This window comes from Chroicocephalus ridibundus, chromosome Z (assembly GCF_963924245.1).
Source record: "Chroicocephalus ridibundus chromosome Z, bChrRid1.1, whole genome shotgun sequence".
Lineage (NCBI taxonomy): Eukaryota > Metazoa > Chordata > Aves > Charadriiformes > Laridae > Chroicocephalus > Chroicocephalus ridibundus.
In genome coordinates this window covers 8,997,479-9,009,833 of record NC_086316.1, presented here as the reverse complement: position 1 = coordinate 9,009,833, position 12,355 = coordinate 8,997,479, and positions in this window count along the sequence as shown.

Here is a 12,355-nt window from a genome sequence, read left to right as displayed (position 1 = left end):
TAGAAATTTCTCTAGAGAATCTCTACCCTACATTTATAGCCAGGCTGTATCGTTTATAATTTTGTCACGCGTTTGTATACTTAACAATATCCTTATTTGCACGTGCTTTGCAGACAGTGTATTTATCACCGGCAATCCTAAAGAACCTGTGTATCTGTTGTTTAAATAAACTGCACTGTTTAAGTAGCTAGTCATTTCGCTTTCTCACTGAACGCGACCAAAACTTGAGAGAGGCCGTGCTAGTTCAGGAGCACGACTAGACTGAAGGTGCAGCCCACTATTAGCGTATCCAAATCGTAATAGTTTAATACATATTAAATGCGATTGGACTGATAGTGCTGAATTGGGCATCACTCAGAATTTAAACCTAGCCGCACCTAGCCTCCCACCTCAGTGAGGAGTGTTAGAACGCAAGGGGGTTTATCTTCTGCTAAAACCGCTTGGCCCCATTTCACGCAACACAGGTGTAACAAGTGCTTTTTACCTCTTACAGAGTCGGTTTTGACACACTCTGCTCGTTCCATTTTTTATCCTGTTTCTCCTGGACAAACAGTCGTGAATTAAATATATTTGCTTGGAAAGCATTTTCTGTAAATCACCTAATGATTTGAAGGGGTATGTTGTGATATATTAAAATGTATGGGATCTGTAAAAAAGGTTTTAAAAACATGTCATTTTCATTCGGTCATTATGTCAAAATTAACTGAAAATTACTTCCTGAATCAGGTCCTCGTCTTCCAGCAAGGAATTTTGAGAGGGTAAAAAATATGAGAGGTGACTTCTCACCTCCCTGTGGTGTGCCAGTAGGGAACTATATAATGTATTTGCAACTTCCTTGTGGTAGAGGACCTTGTAAGTTTTTGTACTAGTTATGGAGTTTAGCAGAACCGTAAAATGAGAAGATGACAGGAAATAAAACACAATCATTTGTTATTTTGTGCTAGTAATATAGACTGCTATAACTTTCAGGAGACCACACATTAACTCCTCAGCCCTCTCCTTATTTCGTATCCAATGACCAATTTCATATGTTCTGCTTTTTCAAAAAGGTTTTATAACAGTGGCATTTATCGTAAATCACCGTTTTATATCGTTAATCAGCAAATGAAAGTAATTGTCTTTGGTAAACCCAAACAACCTTGGAGAAACGAGTAAAAATTAACAACTCTAGACATAATTGTCCTCTGTCAGTCTTTCTTTCCTATGTATAATTAATGTGCTTGAATATTTAACAATGCTGAGGACAACAGATACTTAACTCCATCCTCAACAGACCACCGCTTTCTCCATTCTTTCAGATCTTCCCCAGTCTGAAGGCTCTCAGTTTTCCTGGGGTCAGATGTTAAATCCTGATCACTGACTGGTTTTTATGCATGTGCATATTTAACCTATCATTATTGCTACAATTTTATCAATGATTAAATGAGGGATCCTCTATAGCCTCACAGGATTTTGTGTCCCTGTTTGCATCTCATTTTCCTTCCATCTACTCATTATTTTTAGGGTCTAGCTGAAAAACAGAAAGGTCCTTCTTCTGTGCTAGTTGCAAGTTCAGTAATTTCTACCCCTTTCTAAGCTCAGATTTCTTTTTCTCAGTTTATTTAAACTTTAGGAAAATTTTAAAATGTCCACAGGCCAAATGACAACCATCACAATGTTGAGCGCTCTTAAAATGTGAGCTCCAGTGTCATGAATTTCATGTGTTCAGTGCCCCTGACAATAGGTGAAGATTTGTCCGTATAACTCCAAAAGGTAAAGCATGGGCATTGCTTTAAGTCCACAGGTATTATGATAGCCCACTCACCTAATTGCCTTTCAACAGGGAGGATATTAGTCACTCTGATGTTCTTCTTAGATGATTTGGTAACACCTGTTCTTTTGAACCCTTTAAAACATAACATAGTTTTTAGAACTCCATTTGGAATTCCACCTGGAATTTGTTATAAAAATACTGAGCTTCTTACAATCAAATTTGTGATGTTAATGTCAATGAACGCATTTACATCCTCTCCAAATTACAGTTGTTCGTTGCAACAGTGAGTGGGTAATCTGCAAAAGGAGGATGCCCCATGCAAATATCTCATGTCTCTAAAGGGAAATCCACAGACAATTCAAAGTTTAGCCTTGGACTTCTGTCAGCGTCACGCATAATTGTGGAGGCAGAGGGCTTCCAAACATTCAGTGAAATAGCAGCAATTTTTTCAATCTTTTTGATGTCTCATCTACAGAATGGATGTACAGAGCCACAGCAGGCAATAGGAGGTTAGTGGGAGTGTGATTCATTCAGCCAGAAAAAAAGGAAAACGCTTTTTCAACACGGTGCAAGGTGCAAGAACAACCTTTCACTGTGATCATCCACGTTCAACAACAGGCTACCATGAGCAGAAGTGCTGTGGTGCTCTGGTAACAGAGGGCCGGTGGACCTCTGTGGAAGGGAAGTGCACGCCGATGAGCTCTTGGAAGCAGCTTTCCTGTCTTGACATCATCATGTGCTTCTCTTTGGTGACTCTGAGGCTGTTGCTCTTTATCTGGGAACAGAAGAGGAAAGAGAACACAGTGGTGTCTCTAATGTGGATGTATTTACAGATCACTGGGAATTAGCTAGAGAAAAACAACAGAACTGTCTACTGCTGTTGTTCGGGTCAATATTCTGGATGCCCCAAAAGAAAAAATAAATGCGAACAATAAATTATGGTCTCCACCCATCGCTGTAGGAGGAATTTACAATCACTGAAAGAACCAGAGAAACTGTAAAAGGAGACATAGTTTTTGTCTGCCTTTGAAAATACTGCAGAAATGAGAATGATCACCTGCCACAGCAATTACTATTTGGAGACTGGCTGTGTCATTGTGGGGGTGTGGATTTGGAATAGGGTCCAGGAAGGGGGACAGAGGAGAGCCCAGAGCTACCACTAGTATCAGTCACTGCCTCAGATGTTCCCCATCGCCCTGCATGAGGACCTACCAGACATATTTTCTGTTATCCTTAAGGGACTGAACCTACTTCAGGCTTGGGTATCTCAGGGCAATGAAACCCTCCTTTGCATATTTCCTTCGTGAAAGACTAATATCAATTTACGTTAAAGAACTGCTTAGTGCGAACTTTTATACTACATACTCTGGGATCTTTTTCCAAAATGTGGGCTGAAAAGCACTGAATCCACATGTAATTTTTCCCTCTTCAGCATTGTCTCCCTAATTTCTAGACCTCCTACCTGAAGTTTGTGAAAATATTTTTTTCTTTATTTCATTAAACAGAAAAATAGCTAATCTGGTGAGTGGAACCCTTTAGAATTCATTGTCAATTTTTCGTTCCTTTGGAGATTAATTATATTGCAGGGAGCCAGAAAATTAGTATATTTCTTCTGCAAATTGAATCTTAGTAATGTGTATCTGAACAGCTTTATTTTTTAATGTGGAATAGTTATAGTCATCCCTAAAACACTTTCAAACACATTATCAGCCAGATTTTTCTCTTATCTTTTCTTAGGAGGAAAAAGCTCCACTCCTAAAATTGCTGTCACGATTTTGTGTGATTCCAGGTCACCGTGCCAGCAAATTCAACAGACGACTGCTCAATCGACAGGGATCCTAACGCCTCACCAGCACCCTTGGTAGCTCAGCCATCATCCAGGAGCTAAGGTGTCTTTCTTCCACCTTATGCCGTTAACCAGAACCTTCCCCCAAAAGGGAATGTGTGTTCCTGAACGGTTTCAAGGAGCTATGGATGAAATAGCCAACACAAACAGCAAACGGCTTGTTCACATCTGGTTCCACAATTCGTTGCTTGCCCTGAAGAGGTGGAATAATTGGTATTCTTCAGCTGGGAGGGATCTCTTTGCTTTTCTCACAGGCATGCTGGGCAAGTTGTTAGCCTAATCATAGTATACCAAGTCCCAGGAGATGCTTGTTCTGTGCTGTACTGCGAATTGCTGCGCAGTGGGAGTTTGAAAAACCAAACAATTTCTTATTAACAAGTTCCAGTCACTAAGGAGCTGCCAGTCTTCTAGAACTCAGCCTCCACACAGGTGTTTCCTCCAGAAAATCTTAGAGAACATCTTTTTCAAATCCTCTTAGATTTATCAAGATCTCTTAAAGGCATATCGTAATCAAAGTAGTCTATTTTTTGCCTCAGTGACATTACTGGGATGCCATTCCGTGAAGCATTACATGAAGAAGGGAAAATAATGTAGTGTTTTTAAACTGAAAGATTTACATATTTTACAGCATTTTCAGCATTTCAAAATATTAGAGGCAGTGTGATTTCTTATATAGGAATTGTCAAAACTGCTTTTATTCCTACAGAAAAATTGGGATGAAAACATTTTACTGGGCATTAGTCAGATACTGTGTGCTGGGATTTCATCTCTAACGCCTTCTCAGCAAATCAATACACCAGCCTCATATGACTATGCAAGCTCATGAATCCTGCACTTCATTAGCACTGTATCTTGGTTGCTTTCCATCAACATAAGCTGGATGATTTAAAACATACTGGGAACACATTTGTTGAGTTAGACAAGGTTACTTCTTTTTGCCTGTTTTTTGGTGGATTGGTTGGTTTTAGGTTTGATTTATTTTTACCTTTTTCTGACCAGTGCTATACTTTAAAACCAACACTATTTTCGTGGTGAAGGAGCTTAAAATATTCTCATGTTTAAATCTGTATCTTTTGGTGGATTTGATGAGTGCTTCTGACTCTTAGGATTTGATCAAATGTGCACTCCTAGGTTTAATAATATTGTCATATTGAACATTTTTTTCTAGAATCAGTATGTTCCTCTCCATCCTCCATCTGAGGAGTCAGATTATTTTTTTCCAGTCAAAAAATCAATGGTGTGCGATTTGGGTAGGAATTAAACACAACTTGCTTTAAATACAGTTCTTTACCAGCCCTGAAATAGAGCAATCAAGCAGGAGTTCAATCATTGCCTTCCTCTCCAGGGAGTCCTGGTTCCCATCCAGACAGAGTCTCTGGAGCACTGCATTAATATCCGTGCAGCTCCTCGCGAGAGGAGGCTGCTCGCACACTGCTGAAATTGCTTTGAAAACCGTGAGTTATCACTCCATGTGGTGATGACTTAAGCAGACGTGCTCGATACGTTTTGGGGAATGTTGGAAAACCCACCTGGGCTTTCCAGGTAGATAAGTTGCATGTTGAACAGGTGTCTTACCACTTATTACACGAAACACAACCACCGTGCTGGATACTGCAACGCTCTTCTAGCAGGTGCGCGCCTTCAGCATTATTTTTCTCGTGGCACTTTCCCAAATTGAAAATTTGATACAGTAACATCACTCTGGCCAATAAATAATCAATTTTCAGTTGTTTGCTCTTCTCCACCATGTAGGATCTTCTTCAATTATACTAGTGTTTTTTCTGCGTGTTCCTATCTTTTTTATTCTTGAAGAATTATGAGATTTCCTGCCATTTTACAAAGAAAATGACAGCACGAATCCAAACTCCCTAACTCGTAAGTCTTTACATATGTAGCTAAGCTTTTCAAGAGCTTCTTGGAGCTGCTGTCTTTGCTGTCTAGCAAGTATAAAACAGGAACACGAACGACCTGACTTGCCAGATCAGAAGAGATAAATATGCTGAGCTTGCAGTTCTGATACCTTAATGGAGTCTTCCTGTCTGTTGACCAGCGCGTGGCATCTTATTCTCAGTATTTCACGTTAACACAGGCATTGACTGACATAGACAAGGCTTTACCCAAAGCTGGTGATTCAAAAGGTTTTGGTTTGTACGTGCTCAAAGTGCAGTTGTGTCTCCGCTGCAGATGCTGTGCCCAAGACGGTTGCAGAATCAGGACCGCGCTGTAACTTCGGGGCTGGTTACACTCGTCGAGCGAGGCAGTCACCTCAGTGCAGGCAGGGTAATAGTTTTCTTTCCGAGTCAATCCTGATTCCAGGGGCTGTTACTCTGAAATGCTTCATTACTGTAGTCTTTGCTGCTGAGATCTCGTTATATTCTCCTGTATCTGATACACTTAAAATATAACATTTTCCTCAGAATGCTGATCTTTCATCCTTGTATGTTGTACCATGCTTTGTCTATTTATTTAGTGTTTAACCAATAAAAACTTAAACCCAACAAACCAGCAGTGTCTTTTCACCACACAGTCCATGTTGGCTCTATTATCTTTTGAGACAGAAAAACGTAGCTTAAGTGTGTCAATAAAAAGTAACACGTAAACCCTAAAAATGGTTTGTAAATAAGACAATTCATCTTCTCTGTTTCCATAACTATAATTTCTGTTGGAAGTCCACTCTCAGCGAGGCTTCTTCTAACTAAGAAGTTTTGCATATGGATAGTGTTGTTTTGCAGTCAAAACAATGGCTTTTATTCACCTCAATAACATTTCTAAGATTTCTATTTTTTTTTCTTAGTCATCTTTACTGAACATTAGCTGAGCAGTAAAAGAAAAAGTTAGGATTTCTTTTCAAGTGTTGTTAGCAGATAAAGACAACAGTGCTGCTTGCTGGAGAACTCTGTGCTGTGAGTGCGTTCGGTCAACCCAACTTATTTTCTGCCATTTTAGTCAAGTCAAACTGCACGTTCCACACTCCAGCAAGGCCCATAACTGAGGAAGGGGCTGGAGTGACATTTTCTTGCAGGAACAAAGACAGAGAGAAGGAGCAGCAAGGCTGGAAGAAAAGAGAAATGGGGGCACAAGACCAGGTCTTCCTTCTTTTCGCAGTAGTGAGATGTTTTATCCACACTAGAGCCCAAAGGTCAAAGGAAATTTGGAGATTTGGAAATAATGTTTTTATCTGAAAGGAAGGATTAAACACTTCCATTGAGTAAAATTCACCAAAATGACTTTGTTCAAATATGTCCAAATGTATCTTAGGGCCTCAGCATAGAGATAAGGAACATTTGAGCTTCTGGCAATCTCCAGTGATATCGGCCACGTCACTGACTTCGTTGAATGTCAGTTTGTTCAGCTGGAATGTTTTGAACCTGTTGCAATATTTTTGGTACTACAACGTGTGTAGGTGGCAACCAAAAAGCAAACTAATTTTTGAAGTGTGCTTTCAGTGAGATGTGGTGCCTCCTTCAGACTATCCCTGTTCAATGTGGTTGGTATCTGGTTTCTGCTCTACATCTGGATTCAAGAACAACCTGAATGAGAAAACTGGAGTTGATGTGCTTGGAATTTGAAACACCAGTCTCCCCCCACATATTCAGTTACTATAACCAATGAGATTGGAAATGTAAAGTGGATATTTCTTTCAGCCTAAATTCCAAAGTGAGTCAGACTCTTGTAAGACGTTATATTAGTCTCTACATATTTTAGTCCCTCCATGCCCCTTCCCCTCTCCCACCATTCTCCAGGTATTTGTGAGCCTTTTACACGCAACTTAGTTAAGGGAGATCTTGTTAATAAACAAATAATAGAGAAAACTTCAGCTGGAACTTGAATCACTGAGATTTGTAGATTTGTAGAAATGAGCCTAATTTTCTTTCATTGCTCTTGGAATTGCTAGTTTTACAAACATTTGTACAGATATAGGCCTTCTAGATCTGCTTAAGCAAACACTTTGTGCTTTTCTATTTCCACTATCTATGTAAGGGTATAAGTAGGTTAATATTTATGAGATTCATTAAAAAATTCAGAGGTTCTTTTTTATGAGATGTCTTAATCCAATTCTTGTTATTGGACTGGGAATTGAAAATAAATTCTCTTGAGTATAAAAAATAAAAGGCAAAATTAAAGATGGTACACAGGCAACTCAAGCTAATAATAAAGAACCGGTGGAACCAGTTCAAAAAACTGATTTGTCTCGAGTAGTGCTACCAGAGGCTGGGGGATTGTCTGCTGTGCAGCTGCTGACAGAGACATGTGAAGTCAAAGGTGCTCTGTTGAAATTTCCAGTCTCTTCAGATCTTTTGTTTCGGAGATGTTTCCTCCCTTATTTAATTTTTATTCCCTTCAGACATTCCTGAGATACATGTCTGTTTCTTTCCCTAATTGCCAACAGCTTAATTTTTCATTCAAAACATTCTAGATATAGATACATATTCCTCTTTGAACGTCTCTTTTGGTCTTTCTTTTGCTCAAATTGATTTTTATTTCTGAAATTTTTAGTTTCCTTGTTTTGAATGCAAGATTTTATGAACATCTATTTGGATAGGTAAAAATAGCTAAAGGTAAGAAAATGGCTCTATTTAGGCAATTATCAGCAAGTTTTAAACAGTTATAATACATTTGGGTGGAAACTGCCGCATTCTAAACTGGGAATGGAAGAGGAAAATGCTGGCTGTCCCTCCCTTGACGTGCTTTCACTGAAGCAGATTCTGTGTGCTTGTTAATATTAACAGGCCGTGGGGAAATAACCACTTTATGTGCTGCTTTTCTTCCCTGACCTGTCTCTTTAACTGAGGTATGACAAGTTGAACTAATCGCAAACTAAACGAATGAAATTATACATAGAAATGCAGCCATCATTGTCTATGAAAGAAAGCACGACCTCCTGACCTCATATTACAATTTTCCCCCAAGGAAGGAGAGCAGAGTCAGGAATCATTTGCACAAATTGGACAGACAGAAGTTAATGGGATGCATCTGAGGGTGTCAAGGCAGTTGGCTGATATCATTACGAAGCCTCTCTATCATCTTTGAAAACCCATGGGGATCAAGGGAAGTCTCAGGTGACTGGAAAAGGGTAAGTGTTATGCCCATCTATGAAAAGGCAAAAAAAAAAGTTTAACTGAGAAACCACAAATCAATCAGCCACATCTCAGTCTCTGACAAAATTATGAAACGTGTCATTATGGAAGTTAATTTTGGGCACATGAAGGACAAAAAGAGGACTGGAAGAAACCCATAGAGAATTACGAAGGGTAGAAAGTACCTTGACCGAACAGAATCATAGAATCACAGAATGGCTTGAGTTAGAAGGGATCTTAAAGATCACCTAGTTCCAAACCCCTGCCATGGGAGGGACACCTCCCACTAGACCAGGTTGCTCAAAGCCTCATCCAGCCTGGCCTTGAACACCTACAAGGATGGGGCATCCACAGCTTCTCTGGGCAACCTGTTCCAGTGTCTCACCTCCATCATAGTGAAAAATTTATTCCTGATACCTAGTCGAAACCTATCTTCTTCCAGTTTGAAGCCATTACCCCTCGTCTTATCACTACAAGCCCTTGTAAAATGTCCCTTTTCAGCTTTCTTGTATGACCCCTTTAGGTACTGGAAGGCTGCTACAAGGTGTCCCTGGAGCCTTCTCTTCTCCAGGCTGAACAACCCCAACTCTCTCAACCTGTCTTCATAGGAGAGGTTCTTCAGCCATCTGATGATCTTCGTGGCCCTCCTCCGGACCGGCTCCAACAGGTCCATGTCCTTCTTGTGCTGAGGTCTCCAGAGCTGGTTGCAGGACTCCAGGTTGGGTCTCAGGAGAGCAGAGCAGAGAGGGAGAATCACCACCCTTGTCTTGCTGAGCACACTTCTTTTGAGGCAGCCCAGGATGTGGCTGGCCTTATGGGCTGCAAGCATGCATTGCCAGCTCATGTTGAGCTTTTCATCAACCAACACTCCCAAGTCCTTCTCCTCAGGGCTGCTCTCAAGCTATTCTCCACCCGGCCTGTATTTAAGCCTTGACCCAGGTGCGGGACCTTGCACTTGGCCTTGTTGAATTTCATGAGGTTGGCATAGACCCACCTCTAAAGGCTGTCAAGATCCCTGTGGATCAGCTGTAATGGAAAGACTCTGGGGGCCCTTTGCAGACCCTTGCATGACAGTGAGCTCAGCACAAGCCAGCAACAAGGACCAGCAGCACCCTGGTCTGAACTGGTACAAAGAGAGACAGCAGATCAAAGGATGTGATTATCCCACTCTACTCACCACCGGACAGGCCACACTGGGAATACTGTGTCCGTTTTTGATTTTCTCACTTCAACAAAGACATTTAAAAATTGAAGAAGGTCCAGCACAGGGTCAGAAGGATGATTAAAGAATTGAGGAACTCGGCATATATGTAGAGAAAGGTTGAAGGAACTGGGTTTGTGCAGCCTGGAGAAGAGAAGGGCTTGGCGGCAGAGGAATCTAAACCCAGTCTACCCGCATTTCATAGAGTACCATAGAGGAGATGCAGGTACTTTCTTCATGAAAATGCACAGTGCGGCAATGGAACAAGTTGTTTTGGGGGAAATTTTATCCACATGTAGGAAGAAAGTTCTGCAACCAGAGAACATTTGGTTAACTACATTGCTTTTTTATTTTCTCATTCATTTAGGGAGTATATTTGTCAAATAACTACGAGAGTAGTACTGTAAGGGTATTTCTGACCTTCCTTGAAAATGAGGCATCCCAAATATCCTTATAGTTGACCAAAAGTGGTAAAAACGAAAAAGTTAGAATGACTTGATGAGCTTCTGTATTTCCCTTTAATATCTGCTATTTACTCATTTATCATTCAGTGTTCAGTTTCACAGTCTCTTACATCATAATAGCAGAAAGCTCTTTCTTTTATCTGGAAATCTTAACCAGGCAGGTGTTCTTGGCAAAGCTTACGTTGCTTTTGTAAAGGCTCACTGGAAGGAGGGAAAATGTTTCTACTCTTCCTGATTGCAAACTCAGTCTACAAGGTCCAAGAAGTTTTGAATTTCATAAACTTTTTGATATTTTTGGGCTGAGTGTTAAACAAACACAGTAGGAACCAGATAAAAATGTATATTTACATTTTTATCTAGTTTCCATCAGGTTGGTTCAACAGCTGTTGTGGGGAGAGTTTTATGTTTGTCTGAACATAAAATTCCGTGCAGAACTTGCTAGCTTTCAGCCTTCCGGAGATCGCTTTATTTTCCCAGTAAAAACTAGGATACCCTGCTAAGTGAAATGCCAGACTGAGCTGCCTCCGAGAGCTGTATTAGTACAATACGCTTTCATGGGGATTTAGATTCCTTTTGGACCTTAGCAGGATCAAATCACTGAACCTCATGGTGAGACTTTGACAGTTCTCCCTGGTATGACTCAGTCACCAGATGGAACAAAAAGCTATTTACCTAAGTTTTTATGAAATGGAAATGTTCAGTCATATAGCTGTTATTTCTAGGTTTTTTTGAAGAGTGAATGGGTGACCAGGCAGGATCGTGTAAAATATTTCTGTGTGCATTAAGAGCTAGACAACACAAAATGCCCTTCACTTTCCCAAGAGCACTAAAGTAGCATTTTTAAACTCAAGGAATTACAGACTTTCGGTATATTGAGCACGCTAAAGTTTGCACCCTTCAGACAATCCAATCTTAAAGCCACGAGAAGAAAAAGGATGTTGCAAGCAGCTTGTACTACTGTTGATCCAGGATCCTCTTGCTGATTCCAGTTCCTTGGGTACACATAGGGTAACAGCAAAGTTTAATTTTAGTTCAGTCTGACAGAGCACATTATATGGTCCTATCACGTCCTAGCACCATGGTCATTACTAATTTAGCTACAGAAGAAAGTCTTGCAGAAAAGAAAAAAAATTTAGAGGATTCTTAAGGGGACTTAAAGGTCTCCACTGTTGCAATTTGAAAAGACTTTAGAGTGTAATACTCTCAGGCCTTTTAAATGTCTGCAATTTAAGCATTAAAGATGTGGTTGCTGCTGCCTATTGAAATTCATTGAAATTAATGAGTCTGTAGATAGACAATATACTGTACGGTATGTTTAGGATTGCAGAAGTGAGTTTAAATGAAAAGACGAACCATTAGCAATTGTAGCAACTAAACTATTGTATGTTGCCCATTTTATTGCTTTTTCTGGTCATTCTTAGAGTTGATGGTCATAAGTGGTATTTCAGAAGGAGGCAAAACAGAACAATTTCTGATTTCACTTCTTCTACCCTCCTAAAGAAATACATCTGCTGTCCTAGGGGAGCTTCTCCACTCCAGGTATGTCCTTTCCTCTCTGCAACAAGATTTTCCTTTCTGGCTCAGCTTCTATCCAGGCTCTGCAGAGTAAATTCAAGCTGGAGATTAGAAATAAGCAGTATGGCCCCAAGCAGACAATTGTGGCCTTAACAGATACATGCCCTTCTAAAGCAGGACAACACGCGTGGCTTTTTGTACATTCTGTTCCTCGTACGAGCTGGAATGGCTCTGCTGATGAGGGTGGCACAAACAGATGTGCATTTACAAATGTACCGCCTCTCTTTTCGTAGGGCATCCTTTCCAATTGGCAATATACTGTAATTTTGAGTGTAAATGCTCCCTTGTTTTAGGTGGAACAGCATTCATGGTTTTCATACTTTCGTATGTACTGGTTGAAGCTGGAAGGAAGATCATGGGCCTGGGAGGAGTGATTGCATTTATTATGCCATAGGAACAGATGTTCAGGCTTTTTATACACACACAAAACCACATTCA